We start from the raw sequence: 18,684 nt of genomic DNA, 5'->3' as shown, positions 1-18,684 counted from the left end.
CCGCCTTATCTCTGGCTCCAAAGAAGTTTGGTATTTGCATGACTTAACTCTGGATGTGTAGAGAGGCCTTAATTCCATTATGTGCTGCAGAAGGTTATGGAAGGATTTCAGGTTTTTCTAGAACAGCTGTGGTAAACAGCAGTTCACCTTCAGCTGTGTTTTGTACAGGTACTCATAAGGAGTTGGGTTTGGATCCCTTTGGGCGTCTTTTCCGATGATTTGGGTTGGAGTCAGAGTTATCCATAGCAAAACCTGGAGGGCTGTGGGCATTTCTGAAGAGGTAAAAAAGTAATGGACTGCCATCAGCCACTACATGTTTGGAAGGAACAGCAAAACAATTTCACATATGCACTTATAGATAAACGTGGTGTAAGTATGTTTTATTACATCAGAGGACAATTCAATGGAAATAATTTCACTTGTGATTGTAAGTTATTTCAAGAGCAATACCATAACTTAAATAACCTTCTAAAGGTACAAACACGGTAGAATCACTTTCTCTATGTGGGTGGCTTACCTATTTTAATGTTCCTTTTTTTTTTTAAGAAGGAAATAGAGATTTTATATTTATCATATCAGATGAAATTGAAATCTAAATATTTACATCTTTTCACTGGATCTGAGGTTGAGCACCAGCTGTAGGCGTTGCCAAGCTGTTTAGTTGTCTCCTCCACAGAGCAGGTTGATTTCTCCAGGGTGGCGGAGAGATGGAGCCTCGCGTTTCTGGCTCTTATTTTCTAGCTCTTCTCTGCATCTGGAAATCCTTCTCTCTGTGGGCTCTGTGACCCGGCCTCACGTTCAGAGGGTGTTCCAGCCTAAACATGCTGAAAGCTAAGCATGTGTTGTCTCGACCAGAATGCAGAATAAACTGCAAGCTGTGAAACTGGAGGGGGAGTTTGGGATATGAGGATGTAAATAACTCGGAGATATCTGGTGGAAAAGAGCAGGAGGGGGAGGAAGGCCTCTCGCTTGCTTTTTCTCTGCCATCCCATCTCCATTCTCTGTGCTCTTCGCAAACAAAGGTGGAGGATTGCTTCTGTCTTAAACAGAGGTAAACCAAGAGCAGATGTAGGAAACGTTGCAGGCACAATTCAGCAGAAGAGACACTAAAATTCCTGAGTTTTCTGTCTCCAGTTTTGCTTTGCTTTTCTTGTTGTGCTGTTAATTACTTGAGCAGGCTTAACATGGGGCTTTTAGGCTTCTGATCCACCAAAGTGAACTGATGGAGAAGAGCACACAGCCTGTTTTGTTCTCCCTCTTGTTTTTAAGGATCATTTATCCAGACTCATTGGGGCTCATTGTTTGTCTAACCTGTAACTGGATTGTAAAACATTTGTTTGTAAAACATTTGTTTGTAAAACATTGTTCTGTGTTTTAACTTCAACACACAGTAAACATCTTCCATCAGATACCCTCAGAAATGTGTTTAGCCTGGGCACAACTGTTTCTATTGGGACTAAAAAAATTTTAATGCTCTCTTTTGCTTACATTTAATGCCTATAAATAAGTTTTTCAGAAGGGCACCTTTGTCTGACATGTTGCCACTGTGAGAAGAAAGAGCATATTTGGACAAGCCTGGTTGAAGAATTAAACTTTCTAGTTCAGCTTGTCTGTGTTGCCCTGGCTTCTCAGTTTTCATTTATCCTTTTGTTTACAGCAGGGAGAGATGGTTTGACTTGCCTTGCTGGGGGTGGGCACTTTGGTATCTTTAGGTCAGATTTTCTACATCATGTCTGCCAAACATCTGGGCAGAAAGGATGGAGAGGAGGGAGCCTTCTGTCCTCCTGGCTGTTCCTTCATACAGGTGCCCCAGGAGAAAAAGGAGCTTGACATAAAGGGGAGATTTATTTCACTGTCTAATGGAGCATCTGTATTATCAAAGGCAGATATGTCAGAGCACTTTCCCCCCTCCCTGCTCTGTCTTTTGTTGTTTGAATGTCATTTTGCTGATAGAACTTGTGTTGTATTCCTTGTTATCAAAGTAGAACTGAAAAAAGAGAGGTGTTGCTTTGTCTTAAATGTTGTTACCAAAATCATCAGCTAAACCATGTTGAGTGACTATTTTAATTCCTGGTTTAAGGACTGAGTACAATTTGGCTTTACAATTTCCCATTCTTCTTAAATCAAGTTTATGGTAGCAGCAGCCATGAGTGTCAGCTTCTGTTTATAAACAGGTTTGGAGCCACTAAAAAACTCCTTGAAATCAGTTTGACAACTGTTTGAGAGCCACCTTATTAATATTTGCAGCAAGTACCCTGCTGAGGTCTCTTGCAGCAGCCTTGTAGATCTTGTAGATGTTAGTCTTTCCTGCATATTTTATTTTAACTTGCTCTTAAGCTTCCTAGAAGAATGCACATGGATAAGCTTTCCAAAGCCGCTTTAAAATTCATTTTTACATGGAAACCTGGGCTCAGCAAGATGAGAATTGAGAGGAAACTGGTTGTGCTGTGCTGGGGGGGTGCAGTACCTTGGTGCTCAGAGCACCTTGCAGGGAGGTGCTTTTTGCTTTTGTTTGGGTTTTCTTGAGGCTAAATGCCAATTTCTCCCCACAGTTTCTGGCTCCAGGGGAGTGGAGGGTGCAGCAAATCCATCACCACAGGAGACAGTGGGATGGGCTGTGGGGTGTCGGGGTGCACAGGCTCAGGTGGGAGAGGGGAAGGGAGGTTGGCTGGTGCTGGGTTTTCTTCCTGCAGCCTGTGACAGCCCCTGGTCTGAACCACCAGGCTTGGAAAACCTGAGCAGTTCCTAAAGCAGCATCACCCCAGGCTTGTGCTGCGTGCCCAGGGCCCTGCACTGCAGGGATCAAGGGATATTCCATCGGGAGGTGGGAAAAACAACCCTTGCAGCCTTTTTTTCTCCGTGCCTGGCAGCGGTAGCAGAGTGAGGGACATATTTCCATTTGACTCATCTGTTGTTGAAATGGTGACACCCTTGAGTCACATCAAAAACGAGACCCTGTAGCTGAATTGGCACATCACGGAGCAGGTGTTTGCTGGGGTTTTTGGGGGTTTGTCCTTGTTAGGAAAATTATTTTCCCGTTCCCCGAGATGGCATGAAATTGATTAATGGTGTTGCTGATGTCCTGGGTTAAAAATAACAGGGAAATGTGATTCAAGTGGAATGTTGGAAGTTAGCTGTCAAGATAACCTGCTTGAAATAGTTGTAAAGGCCTAAAAAATAAAATAAAATAATAAAAAAGAAGAGTGCCCAGTAGCCAGATGGTTGGAAGAGAACACCCCACGATCAATGAGGCAATATGTAAATATTTTCGATCATTACCACAGTACTGCTGTGTTGACATTGAAATTCAGAGTGTTATTCTGTGGGACTCCTCATTGATCAGCAGATGAGCTCTGATAAAACAGAGGATGAAAGCACAATACCGAGCATTATTATGGATTGTGGATTTCATTGACAAGGACAAGCTTCCATCAAGGGCTAGGAATGGATTTCAAACGCTCTTTAAGCATGTTACTGAGCCACTGTGTTCCTTCCCTGGCTGTCAGCTACCAATTAAATGGTGTTTTATTTCTTGAGCTGCTTTATTTAAGGTGAAATACTGCATAATTGACTAATTTTTCTGTGCTAATTGCCACATTTATACGGGAAGGGGCAAGGTGGAAGCTGACATAGAGTTCTCTGCTTGAAATATACCTGGCTAGAAACGACTGGAAAATACTATCAATCAAACAGAGGAATTAAAATAATTTTTTTTCAAAAAAAAAAAATCCCCCTGAAGGCTGGTTGTAGAGACCCTGTCTGGCTGAGTCACTTAGAAACCTTCCTGGGGTGATAGCATTCTCATGCATAAAACATGAAGTGCCTTTGGCATACACAGGTGCTGAACCCACCCAGAAGCTCTTTCTTTTTTTTTTTTTCCTTTTTTTTTTTCCTTCTCTCTTTCCCTCCTCCACTTTTGTGCTCCTGGAGAAAAAAAATCCTGTGGCTTTTACTGCTCTCAGAGGGGAGTCTGAAGCTTGACACTAGATAGACTCTTTTGAAAGCTGCTTTTTAAGATCTGCCCACCCCAAAGCAATCCCAGTGTGGAGCAAATGCTGCTGGTGGTGGTTCCTGGGATCCCACCCTGGGGGCAGGAGGTCAGTCACCCTGGTTTGGGAAGGTGGTGTGTGTGGGGAGCAGGTTGCCACCTTTGTGTGATATTAAATGTGGCTCTTCTGTTTTACATAGATTGGTGTGAGGTTCCTAAAAATCTTGTAAGGGTGCATACAGTGTGCAGGGTTTGGGGTTTTCTTAATATTTTTTTCTTGCAGTTGATCAGAGCAATGGGTTGTAACACTTCTCATTTCATATGAGAGAATAAAGACTTTTTTAGGAAAGGATTAATGACTCCTAAGGAAGGAGGGAGAGGGCTTTGCAAATGAAAAGCTCATTATAGCTACAGCAGGGTCCAGAGCCCAGGCAGCTTCTGGAAGCATTTTGCTGTTTGTTTTGCCTCCCTTTCCCTTGGGTCTGGCTGCTTACAGTGAGGCCAGGACCTTGTGCTCCTTTGGGAATGTAACCCCGGGCCACTTGGAGGGTCCAGATGCTACAAACATCAGAGAGGGAAAAATGGTCTCAGTGCCTTTCCAGGCTGCTCGTATTTTCCAGTTAACTGCTGCATTTCTCTTGCATGTTGATTAATTTCCTGGCACATCCTGGAGCCTGTTCCTCCAATTAGAGTTCTTCAGGATTTTGCATTTATTTCCCTGTGGTTTGTTGATTTTTACTTACATCCCCTAAGTGATTTAGGGTGGCTGATAGGAGAACAGAAACCACCTTTTCTGAGGATAAAGGGCTCTGGAGACTATCTGTGGTCTGAAACTGATGCTCCCAAACCATGGGCATGTGGTGTTTGACCACAGCTGACACTTGGTAGGGCTTAGAATTTATTCCTGTAGATTGGGCAAGAGCAGGAGGCTGAGCTAGACCAGCTGTGGCGGTCTTGGGGAACAGTTTTGCTGGTCCATTTCTCCCTGTAAGACAGTGCTGTCAGTGCCTCTGACTTAGCAGTGGCCTTTTTATTGCCTGTCTTTGGCAGGGCTCTGTTCCCCGACACCGATGAGTTGTGGTCTGGGGTTGTCACCAGGTGTGTTTGTCCAGGTAATGGTGAGGTGGGAGCTCTGCCCGTCCCACCAGTATAAAGTGATTTAGTGTGGTGGTGCCTCTTGGAAGGACTGGAAAGTGAAGTTGAGCAGAGAAGCCTTCAGAAGCCAGCAGAAAGCATCTTATAATTAATTAAACATCCTCCATGGAAAGGTAAATGCCAGTTCTGTTAGTGCAATGTGGTGTTTTCAACATTGGTGCTAAAACTGAGCCTTGTGGCACCTCTGCCTCTTTGCAAAAGGTATTTACATGTGAATCTGTCTATTAATAGCTGTGGTCTGCTTTCTCATGCCTTGGGTGCTGCTGAGCTGTCGTGCTGCTCCAGAACCAAACGTGGTCTTTGATTCGGTTCTGAGCTGCTCCAGTGCCCAGAGGCTTCCCTGGGGAGATGCTTCCCTGAAAGCCTTTCAAGGAAGGGAGGGAGTCTGTAATGTTCTTCTTTGCAAATCACCCATAATAAAAATGCTGTTGTAGCCTTTTGGGAGCTCTTGCGTTAACTCACATTTCTGTGTTTTTGTTGCATTGCTTTTTCCTGGTGGTTTGGATAAATATGCCCCTTGTTTAACAATGCTGAGTCCTCCCACACTTTGGGAGTTTAATTTTAAAGCAGAAGCAGTTTTAACTGTGTATTTGATTTCCACTTAGCACAAAATGTTTCTGAAATGCAGACAGGATTAATGATTATAGAAGAGGCTGAAAACCTGACAATTTTTAAGTTTAAATTTTGCCTTGGTAATCTGTTCTCACACCTAAAAATAAGTAAATTAAGAATAGCATCAGCGAGGCCTCTGCAAACTGCAGTGACTTTAAAAAGTGATGACTTGGGAATACAGTAAAGGTGAATTGTTTATGATTATTCCAGAAAACAAGCTTTATAAATGTCATAATGTCCTAGGCTACATTAATTATCTATTACTTTTAGTGTTTGCTGCAAAGAAAATGCCAGTGTTTCTGTTTTCCCAGAGGCAATACTTTCAGTTTCTCTTGTACAGAAATGTTTTTGCTTTTAATCACTTCTGATTGCAGTACCATTAACAAATGTGGAGAGAACTCAGTTCTTCTGTCTAGCACAATTACTACAGACCTACTGTCACTGAGAAGAAGAACTTTTGTCATCCTTCCCCAATCTACAACACGGGGAAAAAACCCAACCCCGCAACAAAAAAGAATAAAAGAGGTAGGAAGATAGATTTTTCTTAACTGAAGGAGGCTTTGTGGTTGCCCTTCCAGGTTTGCAGGTACCCTGGGGGGCTTTGAGATTGGCCTCACCTAAACACTGAAACCTTTTGAACCCCTGGGTCCAGGCTCTGCTGATTCTGAGAACTGTTCCCTGCTCAGCAAAGCCAACCAGCCAGAGCAGGGCCCTGCTCTGACTCAATTTTTTACAATTTATTTACCGAAGTGTGGGTTGTAGTGCATGGTTCTTTTGGGAGGATGTTGTCTGGCATATCCAGCATCTAGAGACACTTGTCTTGCTTGTGGAAAATTGAGAAAGAATGGATGTGGACAAATCCCAATGTGCTTGAGGAATGAATTACAGTGTAACATGTAAAAATTGGTAAGGCTCAATCAGATTGGATGTGTATTGAGTTAAAAACTACATAGCTATAATGAATAATTTTAAAAGAGAAAGGTAATGTGACAGTTCTTGTTTACTTGTAAATCCTAATGGTGGAATGGCTAAAAGGACAAATGAAATGCTTGCTTTCATGAAAAGGCATTTAAAAATTCAAAGGCAAAGCAAGATTAAAATGTTATATTTAAATATATTTCCATCATACAGATTTGAATAGTTGCTTTAGAGAGAAGGTCCTTTGGGCTTTGCATCACTGTATTGTATATAACATTAGGGGAAGAAACATTTTACATTTAGAAGAATTTTTACTTAGAGCTTTCCCTAAGAATATAGTGAGTTAATTCTGCCCCAAAGCTCACACACAAAATACTGGCACAGGTATCAAATAATCAAATATTTTTTCTTCCGTTATAAAGAGGATGTAATTTTAAAAGTAGTGGTGAATTTCAGTGTTAATTTTGTTGTGAGCCTGAAGAATTAATTTTATTTATCTTCTGGTCTTGACTGTATTAATGTTGGCAGCAAGATGGATAGTCAGTGAAAGAAAAGAAAACTAAGATTCTGTTCCAGATAAATTCTGATCAGATCCTAAACCACATGGCCACAGACTGTGGTTTCCAGTTCTGACAGCTCCAATCTAAAAGTTGTGTCATGGAAGGTTTTGAGATAGGTTAAGCAACTTGATGCTCAACACTTCCAACTTTATTATTATTATTATTATTATTATTATTATTATTATCATCATTACCACCCAGTCTGGGAAAGCAGAAGTGGCATTTGGGTTCTGTGTGCCCAGCTCTGCTGTGAATCAGCAAATGACGTTAATAAGCATTTGTGGACTAAATATATTTTTAAGCTGCCTGGCTGCTTGCTCTCGGTGAGATTTCTGAGATTAATGGTCCTGAAACGTTACTGGCGTTTGCTCTTCCTCCAGGATGAATCTGACCTGTGCAAGCACTATTATATTTTTTAAATTGCTGTGCAAGAAGTTACAAGAGTACAGATCGGTTACTGGTTTTTTTTAAGCTGTTGGCAAGATGTAAATTTATCTGTTAACTGAAGCAGTGTTTGCAGCTAAAGGTATTGATGGTTTTTCCAAGCATTTCAGGTTCTTTAGGGGAGGGAACAGAGTGTATTGATGTTTTATTTTTTTTTTGTGTAACGCTTTGGTAGCGGGTGCTGGTCTTAAGGCTTGGATCCAAGTCCCAGTCAAGGAGATGTACTTTTATTTGTGTGGTTGTGGACCCAGATTTGCATGTTCCGGTGCAAAACACAAACTCCTGCTGCTGGGAAGGACAACTGGGAAGGGCAACTGTGCCCTTCCTGACCTGAAAGGGAAAGGGATATTTCTGCTGATGGGGAGTTCAGTGAGATAGAGGCAATTTTAATGTGAGCATGTGGGTTTTGGGGTGACTTGTGGGATGTACCCCAACCTTCCCTGCTCCATTACCCTGTTATACCAGTGCTGTGAGAGCCCTGGCTCTGTTCTGGCTGCTGCTTGGAGGACAGAGAAACAAGGATAAGCCAAGACATTAAAGAAAACCTAAAGGAACCTGGATATACTTGGGGAGATCGTCAGTAGAGGGGGAGTGGAGAGCACCTGTGTGTGCCCTTAAGTGCAACGCAGCTGCTTTAAAAGCAGCATTAAAACCAGTTTGTGGTGATTGGAGGTAAAGATGAGACTGCCTGAAGGAATCTCTTCGAAAGGCAGCGGGCTGCTTGGAATGACGAGCAAAGCCCATAACTTGCTCTGCAGGCAGCATTACAGGTTCCTTCTGGCCCCCAGCCCTCCTGACAAAAATCAGCCTTGGGGGAGAGCAGGTGGCTGGATTAGGGGTGAAAACAGGGTGCCTGGGCTTTCCCAAGCTGGATTTGCCCTCCTGGGTGCTGCTGGTTCACCAGCCCTTTCTTTGTTCTCCATGGGAGCTGCCGTCTCCTTGCTCCTCCAGGTGTGCAAGGATTTGTGGGGATTACAAGGGCAGCTCTGGCTCTGCTTCCACCCTCAAATGTGGGATCCTGCCCAGGCTCTGGGGGCTCCCCGGAAGAATCTGTGATGTGCTGGGTTTGTCTGTGGTGATGTCTCCTCCGTGGAAGTCATGGAGCTCCCAGTTTAGAAGGGAAATGCTTTGAGGGGAAGTGTGGTACAGAGGGAGCATGTGAGAGTGGTCAGTGCAACGCTTGTGTTTTTTCTTATATCTTTTTTTTCCTTCCTAATTTCCATGAGTTAGAGATGACGATGACTCATGGCTTGGAACACACTTTAAATCCCTGAGGTGCTCACTGCCGCCTACTATCACGTATTGAATTTCTGACATACCGGAGGGATGTCTGCAGAGAAACTCTGATGTGCAATTATAAAATGTTGTAGCTTTATGTTGTTTGCATAGGAGCCATTAGCATGGTATAACTGGGAAAATAAATGCAGCTTTATTCTTGCTCTTGATTTCCCATGGGCATGGCAGTTCAGCAACTGTGTTCTGTCTTTTTCTAGGATGTTGACACATGTGGACCAACAGTGACATCCTTTTTCAGCAATGCTGTCTTTGCTCCCTCCTGCATTCAGAAGCATCTAGAGAGATTTTTTGCAGAAGGTAGGTTCTGACTTTTCAGCTGGATGGCTGTTATTTCTCGTCTGGGTTAGAAGAACCATTAGCTGTTACCAGGGGAGTGGTAATTAATCTGAGGGATACTAACTCGCTGCAGGTGAGAGGGGATTAACCTTAGCTTGGGTTCCACTTGCACAAATGCTTGGGGAAAATGTGATAAAATGGAGTCTGGAGAATGCAGGAGCTCTTTGAGAAGGGCTTGGCAGTCACAGGACATGGTTGGCTTAAATTGCATAGATGTGTGCCTTGGTAATAAACCTCTTTTTAAAGAAAGCTCATGCTCCCTGCCTTTTTCTGCTTAGTCAGCATCCTTGTTTATTTAAAATCTTTCAAATAAATAAATTAAAAGGGAGAATGGCTGCACAGGATGTGCAATTAACGTAATTTTTAATTTAAATCTTGGGTGAATTTTTTTCTCGAAAAAAATCTTAACCTTGTATTGAAATAAACAGTTGGGCAGCCTCATTTTCTACCATCAAGTTGTAGTTTCTACCTTTTTTTTTTTTTTTTTTGTCCTCTGAACTTAAATTTGTTTTACATTGCCGATAGGATTGAGATGCAGAACTTCCCAATAAACAGCGTAGAAGGGAAACCAGTTACCTGTGGTGGCTTTTAACAAGTAAAAGTGAAGAGATTGTTTGGGGTTTTTTTTAATAAATGTGTGTACCTGCTGCTCCTTTAGGGTGTGACCTTTGGAGTGTTGCTTGTGGGTTCACTGTGTGTCCAGCTCCATGCAAACCTCTTGTGTGAATTCTACAAATGTAGAATTCATAGTGTGAACTACCACTACAAAATTAGTGGCTGGAGTTTTTTGATGGGGTGTCAGCCTTTAGCCTGACTGCAGAGTTCTGCATCTTGTTGTTTTCCTCCAGTACATTCCTCAGCACTTAAGTGGTATTTTTTTACTTTATCAGAAATAGTGTTTTTGACTCCACCAAATGTTTCTTTGGGGTGATACTGTGGTATAGCAACTTTCCATTTTTGCTGCTGGATGCTAAAGTTTAACAATTGTCAGGTTTTGCTTCAAGAGCAACAAATTGCTGGGAAGAAGAGAAAGAATAAATGAGCTTGGATCCGAGACTGTTCACTTACCAGACTGAAATGTTTTCAGTCTCTCTGGGTTTATACCTTGGGGTCACAGCAGTTACACTGAGACTGCAGTGACAGCAGCTCTGTATTAACATGCAATATCTTGACCAGTAATTGTTGAAAACTAGGGGTGACTTGAATACCTTAACTGTCTCCTGTTGGGAAATTGGCTCCCAGTGAATTCATTGTCATTCTACAGGTCGATTCCCTTCCTGAAGCTTCTGTTTGGGATTAGCAGAGCCCAGTGCCAGGCTGGGTAGGCTGTTCCCAGTGCTGTGTCTTGTCTCTCTGTGGAATACCTGATTTCCTCGGGAGAGAGCCCAGCAGCTCCTTCCTGCCCACTGCAGCTCCGAAGGAGCTGTGGCTGGGTCTCTCAGGGATCAAAAGCTGCCAGCAGCAGCTTTAACAGAGGAGTTGATGCTCGTAGAGGCATTAATTGCCATGTGAGTTTGTGCTGCTGTGCTGAGGCGGAACATCTGTATCCCGAGAGCTTTGCCTCCAGTTTTAGGTCACACACTCCCCTGTAGGCTGTTGTAGAGGGGAGTGTTTTTCTCTGAGTTAGCAGTAGCAGCAGACAAGAAATGCAATCCTTGGCAGAGCTTAGAGTTTGCTTTGCCCCAAGGCTGAGGCTCCACTCATTTCTCTTGCCTGAAGGATTTTACAGGGCTGATGAGGTGACCAAGTGGTCATTAGTTCTCTGGGCAGGTGAGGGGAAATTGCCTCCAGAACGGTGTTCACAGGAAAATGAATCCCTGCTCTTGCGTCACCAGAGAGCGAGTAACGTCTGTGAGTTGGCAGGTAGGGAGTGTAGGGAGAGAAATGGGTTTTAAACCTTGTCAGGGAATGCAGTGTTTATGGAGACGAAAAGCTAAATCACCATGGCCAGGAAAATACCGTAGGCACTGGGTAATTTCCCCCTCTGTTCTGCCAGCATCACTGTGCAGCACTTTGTTTTTCCAAACCTGAAGTCTTTCAATCCAAACTGCTGGACAGAATGAAAATGTTGGGAGAATGCTCCTCTGCAAATCATCCTTGGGAGTGTTTTGCATGGAACTATTTCAAAATCTAGGAAAGTGTCCTCAATTCCTGCAGTGAGCAGAGCCCGAGGGACGCGAGTGCGGACGTGAGCCGTGTGTGCCGGTGATGTTGGGAGCTGTGGGACCTGGGCAGGGAGCCAGGGGAACGCAGTGTGATGGGGAGATGGAGTATGCTAGTGTAGAATGAGGAGGGACCTGCTGCTCTGTCCCTCAGCATCCTCACTTCCAGCTGTCCAGAGGCACTGTGCTGCCTTTTTGTGCTTCCACTGCTCCTGCAGCAAAAGAAGCCTGGATGGGATGTTTTCTGTCTGTAAGAAGAGGCAGGGGCTGACACTGGGCAGGAGGATAGTAAGAGGGGAAAGTAGATGAGGTGGAATCCAAGGGTGCCTGAGAAGATGTGAGGCAGGCTGGGGACAGGGGCCTTGTGCACTGGGGAAGTGATGTCCCCTCTAAGCCATTTGTAACGTTGTTGAAGGAGTGTGTCGTGTCCTGCCAAAAGGAAGCACAGCTTTGCTTTGCACTTGGCTCCTTTTAATGCTCTTCCAGCACTCCCTGCCTTGCTTGCAGTGCCTGTCCCTGCGCCTGTGCCATGCTGGGCTGTGATTTTCCACCTCTGGCTGTGTAATGTGACCAGCTCTTCTCCTTCCAGAGCCTTATGTCCTTTTATATGGACACAGATTGGGCCTGGACCTTACTTCTACTGCACCCTGTACTTACCAGGGGACTTAGTGTGGGACCCATGACATGAGAATTGAACCCCTTGTAAGGGGTGAGCTTGTGAAAACCAACTAAATGCAGAGAAATCAGTCTTTGTGTTGGATCCTTCATCAACTAGATTGAAAAACTCACTGTAAAGAGTTAGATCGAGGTGATAACACTCCAGGGAGCTGGGTGATGGCTGCTTTTGTACCGGCAAGGAGAGGAGCCCTGTTTGGCAGCGTAATGAAGCAGCACAATTGTGACATTCCCCTGTCTCAGGGTGTAAAGGTTGTGGGTTAGTGTGGCACTTGTTACTGTGCCAGGCAGGGAGAAGGGGGAGCTGAGAGGTGAGGAAAGGGGAATGGGATCTTTTAAAGGTGGGAGGGAGCTACAGGTAAACCTGGTTAGACCTGACAGACAGGACAGAAATGTTTGGAAAGGTACAGAAGGATCCTTCTTCAAAAAGAAGGGGTCTACAGAGTCTCCTGTATAATCTGGAGCTATGAAATTTCTCATGGAAACAGGGGTGAGTTTTTCTTCTGGTGGTTTTCCTCCTTTTACAATAGAAACACAAGACACGAGGAACTGTTTGGACATAGGTTTTTAACTGGGAGGAAAGAGCTGTGACGCTGCTGTGGTTGTAACCACAAACTAACTGACAGTTTCCTGCTGCAAGTAACTTTCTATAGATGTAAACCTCCTTCATTTGTGTTTGTTTTTCTGTGCTGTTTAAATATCTGAGAAAGGTTCTGTTGCTGCTAGGCTTCTATTTTTTGACAAAGTCTTTGTTGTACTAATTTTGGGGGATGGTGGCATGAAGAGAGATCATTACAGCACTGATACAAACTTAAGTGGAGTCCAAAAAGTTTCTGTGTTTTACAGTCTGGTTTAATGTAGAAGTGAAGAAGTAACCCCATTAAATGTGTGTCAGACTGGTTTTGCAGTTACATTTGCATCTACAAAGCTCTGTTTATTTCTGAGGAGAAAAGATGTCATCATGTGAACCTGCCTGTGTGGCTGAGGCTCTTCATCCGATATTTCCATGGCATCATTACTGGCTTCTAATTCTCCTGCCTCCTTCCCACCCTTCTCCCCTGTGATGTGTTAAATATCACAGCTGCAAAAATGAGGGCACGTTTTTTCCCTGCTGTTCCCATTCCAGCTGGAAAACTTGGACAGAACCTTCCCTTGTGGTTTGTGATATTGTAAATAAAGGCTTGGGAGGTCACACGTTTTCCATCTCAAGTTATTTTGATTCCAGTGCTGGAATGGGAGGGGAGGAGAGGAATAAAAATAAAAACAAAAACAAAAACAAAACCTCAAACTGTTGTAGCTTATTGTGGGAAAAAGAGCTCATTAATGCAAAGGGGAAGCAATTGGAAAAAAGGCCTTTGCAAGGAGGACTTAGTCTTTGACTGAAGCTATGACTTGGATAATTAGGGTCGAAGATTTCAAAGGAATCTTCTGTAAAGCTTTGAAATAAAAGTTATCTACAAAGCAGAGGCCCTGAACACCAACTCCTGTGATCTGGGGCTGTTGCTGGGCAGTTGTTATCTGCCTTTAGAGGTTCATCAGCCTGACTATAGGCGTGTGGGTGAGTAATTTTACCTATGTCCCTCTGAATGTGGTTACTCATACCCTTAAATGTCAGTTAAGTGGGCTTTAGGTGTGGAGTTGAGAAATTGTGGTTGTAAGGTCTTGCTGGCTGTGGTTGGGCGAGCCGGAGTCGCGTCCGCAGCCCGAGCAGTACCCCACGGGCTGAGGCATGGGGGGTGGGAAACCTGTTTGCACATTTTCTCAAGATTAATGGTGCAGTTCAGCCTTCTGAAAATGCCCACAGAATCGTGGCTGTTGCTGCTGCTGTTCACAGCTGGTGTCCTACATCTGCAGACTTGGTCTCCTCAGCTGCGTCCCTTCTCATGTTGGTGTTTGAGGCTTTGTGTACTCACAGAAAACACTGGTTAGGTGTAACCTTATAATATTTTTCTCTTTTGATATTTGTATAATCATGTTTTGGATTTATTAAGAAATGAGCTCAGGACAAGGTCCACTGGGCTTTACTACTGTGTGGTGACATGCTGGGTGTGATGAATATTGGTTTACAGAGGAGACATTAACACTTACTGGCAACTGTGTCTGCTCTCTTTTGTTGAGTTCTGAAGAGGCCTTTTCCTGGTAATGATTTTTTCTGTTGTTTTTTTTTTATCAAAACAGGATACAAAATGTGAATATAATTTGTCACTGCAGAACTCGCATTGTACCTTGATGCTACAGAAGTATTTCTTTTTCCATAAACTGTTACATTTATAATGTACAGCAGGAACAAAAGAGGAACATTCCACATCTAGATGTTAATCTCTGCACCGGGTAGTCTTTTGATTCAATAACTTTTCTTCCTTGATCTTCTTTTGCGTTTTTTTTTTTTCTTTAATAGGCACAGGATATATGGACATAAAAAATAATGGCCCAATTTCACCCCTGCTGTAGCTCATTGACGTCATTAAAGCTACAGCAGGGATGACTTGGCCCAGATTCTTTAAAAATAAGACCTGATGAACAACCCCTCCTGGAAAAGCTCTGTGGAGAAGGTTGTCCTAAGCACAGCATAGAGCAGATGCGATGCAATTCACCCCGCCATTCAATAACATTCCCATTGGTACCATTCCAGTGAGATGCTGGGCCCTTCCTGGAGGGGACAGAAGGCTGCAGATGTGTTCCAGATGTGCTTTTACCGTGTCATAATAGTGTGATGGAAAGGGGCAATTAATGAAGTGAGAGAAGGGCACCTAAGGTAGAGGCAGATCTGGGTGGAGACCTCTCTTGGAAGTTGTGGGAGCTGTCTGTGCCTGAGGACTGGGCTTGGCACATAGTGAGGCAGAAGATGGAAATTATCTGTGGAAAAACTGTTGCCCTGAGCAGGTTTTTAGGAAGATGGCTTGGGTGTGTTTTTTATTTTTGTACTTTTTCCTCGTGTCCTCTGAGATGTCTGGGTATTGCCACACAGGGATCAGCCATCTGAACATGGCAGCTCCTGGCACAAGGGAGCACTACAAGGTTCAGTACCTCGAGATAGGTCTGAGGAGCAGCTGCTTTTTTAGGGCATGTTTCCCTCCTTATAACCGAGCATAGAAATAGAAATTCTAGGTAATGTAGATGAAAAAAGGCAACATAGATCATGGCAAAAATAGTAGATATGACCTTAAATGCTGAGTGAATTAAACTGAAAAATATGCTTTCAGATCTGAACACACTGAAAACAGAAAGGTGAAAATGTGAGAGGTTCTCAAGAGCTGTTGACTACTTTCTCTATACTGAAATAGTGGTGGCAGTTCATGGATGGTGACTCCAAAAACCTCCACGCTAATGTACGAAGTGAGTTTTGCTCACTGTTACTTATTTCTCTCACTGCAGGAAGAAACACCCTTTAGAGGGCAGTCAGAGCCCCAAGCTGTATCTGAGGTGGGTGAATGCTTGATCACTTTTTATACAGCCAGTATTCATTGCCCAGGGTATCTTTTAACTGAATTCTTGGTGGTTATAACTGTGTCTGGCCGAGACAGGTTCTCTTGCAGTGAGTCCAAGAAATCAGATAGTTCTTTTTCCAATGCCAGACTCTTCTGGTCCACTGAATATAACTGCAGGAACATATAGTTCCCAAAAGGAAAATGCTTACTGTGTTTTTGGTGACAGCTGAAGCTAGCTTGGGGGAGGGCAAGATGGAGCAAATGGCACTTGTCTGCTTATGAGAGCATGTTCGTTTTAAGGGAATTGGAGTTGAAAAGTTTTTTGCAGTGAAAAGCCAGAATAGTGTCAAAGTGACATTGACTAGTATAAATAGTGAAGGGAGAATTAAATCTTTAAAATATATTCAGACCTTTGATTAGTCATCCAAAACTCTGCTGGTAAGACAGGGAAAGAAAGCTGAGCTTAACCTGATAAATGTCCTTCTAACGGTGGAAAAAATCAGAAAACCCAAGAATTTAATTCATGATATCCAGAGAGACCATGCAGCAGCTGGCAGCAGACTGCTAAGGAAGAGTATTAATCCTAGAGGAAACGGGGGGAAAAGGTAGCTGAAAACTCTGCAGCCTTAAGGACTTTTGGAAGTAAAAGATACTTGACGTAATGCAGATAAGGGTGATAAGCTTATTTTATTGCATAGAATACACTCTTGTCTGATTAAACTATCTTGCTTTGAGGTTCTCTTTCCTTGTATTGTCTTCATCCATTTCAAGCTCCCTTATGTCATTGTGGATGGACCTATTTAGGGTCTAACTCTGCTTTTACTGAGGTCAAAAGCAAAATTTGATGGGTGTGAAGAGAACCTGCCCTGGGACTTGAACTGAACCCCCACCATCTCTTTCTAACCAGATTGATGAGCAGCATGGGTTGAATATTTATGCCAGATCCAATAAAACCTTGATGATTGCAGAGAAGGGTTGAAGAGGGGATTCTACCTGAGTGAAAGGATGTATGAAAATTTTGAATTATATATCTTTGTGACTGACCCGTAGCAGTTAATTTTTCAGAGCCAAGGCTACATTGTCATGGGTTTTAGCAGAGTAGAGAAATTATTAATTTCTGGGGTATGCAGAGATCTTTCTTAATAATCAGAAGTGTGTCATCTGGTTGAAAATACAATTTTTCAGGAGGGAGGGAAGCTGTAAATGGGCAGCAGCTCGTTGTTATGGATGCAGTTAGGCAGAGCACACGCATCCCTGTGAACCAAGCCCAGCTCCCTCTCCGTGGCACTCAGGCAGTGCTGGGAAATGATGAGCTCCAGCCAAGTCTGGTTTCCCATCCTCTAGAACGTCAGCATGTGGATGTCATGCTGCACACGCGTCCCCAGGCTGTGGAGGGGTTATCAGGGAGATAGCCTGGCTGAACCCCAGCACTCAGAGTGTCTTGGGGCCACTTGTGATGGTATCTCAGCTTCACAGCCTTGAGTGGAAACTCCAGGAAATTCCAGTTCCTACTGAGGCAGTGTGTTCTGCAGTGCTGGTCTGTTAATCCCTGTGCACGGGCTGTGAGGAGGATTCACCAGCACACGCACTGACAGATTCACATACCTGTTTTGTTTATGAAGAGTTACGAGCTGAAATCAATATGCAGATCAGGAGTGCTCTGAGTACCTAAAGAAAATCCTTTGACTGTGGTTTCTGCGTCATCCCAGCAGTTTATTAAAAAATAGAAAGCAAAAGAGGGGGATGCAAATACCATCCGTATTTATTCAGATTAAAAAGGAGTGTGGGGATGGAGCCATAGGGAGAAGGGGAACTGTTCAGTGCTGAAGGAGACCTTTCAATTTATTTGATGGGAAATTTTAATCTATTCTGGATGATTTAACTGTTAAGCTCTAGAGCAATAGACTGATTTCAGCTCATCACCTGCTAAGTGTTTGGGTTCTGCTTGGTGCTCTCAAGTCCTGTAGAGGCCCACGAGGTTCAGCTCTATTCCTCAGAGCTCACAGAGAGTAGGAAAGAATGAGGTAAAGGAAACTTTTTAAAAACACTGTTTGTGTTTATAAAAGAACAAAGAAAATAACCTTTAAATTAATTTGAGCTATCCCCTTGATCAATGACTCTAGTTTGTCCACTAATTCTTCTGTATATATAGGTAGAACACCGCCTACCAATAAAAGTTCTTTTAGTTTCTTACTATTTTGAGGTTTATTTTGATGGATTATGTTTCTAGGTAACTGTTGAAGGTTATTTCTGGGAAATGCTGCCAGAATGTTTATTAACATGTGACTAGACCCAGGTAGAGTCCCTTGAGAAAATCTGGCTCTTCTGTGCACCCTCAGCGAGGGGCAGTGACTGTGCTGAAGGGTGCGAGTGCTCCCAGTTCCCTGCCCACGCTGGGCCTGGAAATAACTCTGTCAATAGTAGAAATGTCACAGCAGGAATGACTCGCTAGATGTGCCCAATTCCATTTATCTAAATGAGCTGTGAGCCTGGATTTAACATGCTGTTTCATAGTTAAGATAAGAGTCACATGAATTAGATTATTGTCGGGGAAAAAAAGAGGGGTGCTGATATAAATACTTCTGTGGGAAGTTTGGAGAGCATTAGCAAGTCTTTTTACTTTTATGAACAGTAGTGGTCAAAGCAGTTTCCTGCAAGAGATGCTTTCCACATGATAGGAACTCCAGTCATTAAAAAAGCATGAGTCGGATTAAGAAGTGTAGGGTTATTTTAATTTGCCTTTGAGTCTTCAGATGTCACTGTAAGCTTTAATCAGCAGCTGTGCCAGTGAGGAGCTACCACGTGAAATGGAAGGGGAGGATGTGGGCAGAGATGCTCCTGGCTGAGTGGTTCAGGGGCTCCCCTGCACCCCAAAGGGTCCTGCCCCACAGGTGCTCACTTCTCCAGGATTACATGAGCACTTGTGACCCTTTTGTGGCCTTGTCAGCAACAGCCAAAGCTGTCCCTGTGGTTCGTGGAGCTGAGAACGTGTTCAGCAGAGGGGCTGGCATATGGACAGCTGGGTGGGTACCCAAGAGCACTCCTGATGCAGTGTGAGACTCCTGGGTAAGAATGTGTAGCAGAGATGCTACAGGTCTTGTGACATAAAC

At 43.6% G+C, this 18,684-nt stretch overlaps 1 protein-coding gene across 5 annotated transcripts in view; it reads left to right on the top strand.

The window, feature by feature from the left end:
- Window positions 1–18,684, top strand: part of PITPNM2 (phosphatidylinositol transfer protein membrane associated 2) — a 126,460-nt gene that overhangs the window by 5,703 nt on the left and 102,073 nt on the right. For all 5 annotated transcript variants that reach the window (XM_032128084.1, XM_032128085.1, XM_032128087.1 and 2 more), the window contains exon 2: window positions 9,171–9,270. The gene's annotated coding sequence lies outside the window, so the exon portion shown is untranslated. The remainder of the gene's footprint in view (window positions 1–9,170; window positions 9,271–18,684) is intronic.

Source organism: Corvus moneduloides, chromosome 18 (assembly GCF_009650955.1).
Source record: "Corvus moneduloides isolate bCorMon1 chromosome 18, bCorMon1.pri, whole genome shotgun sequence".
Taxonomy (NCBI): Eukaryota; Metazoa; Chordata; class Aves; order Passeriformes; family Corvidae; genus Corvus; species Corvus moneduloides.
Note: the sequence above shows the minus strand (reverse complement) of the source record. Positions and strands in the feature narration are given on the sequence as shown.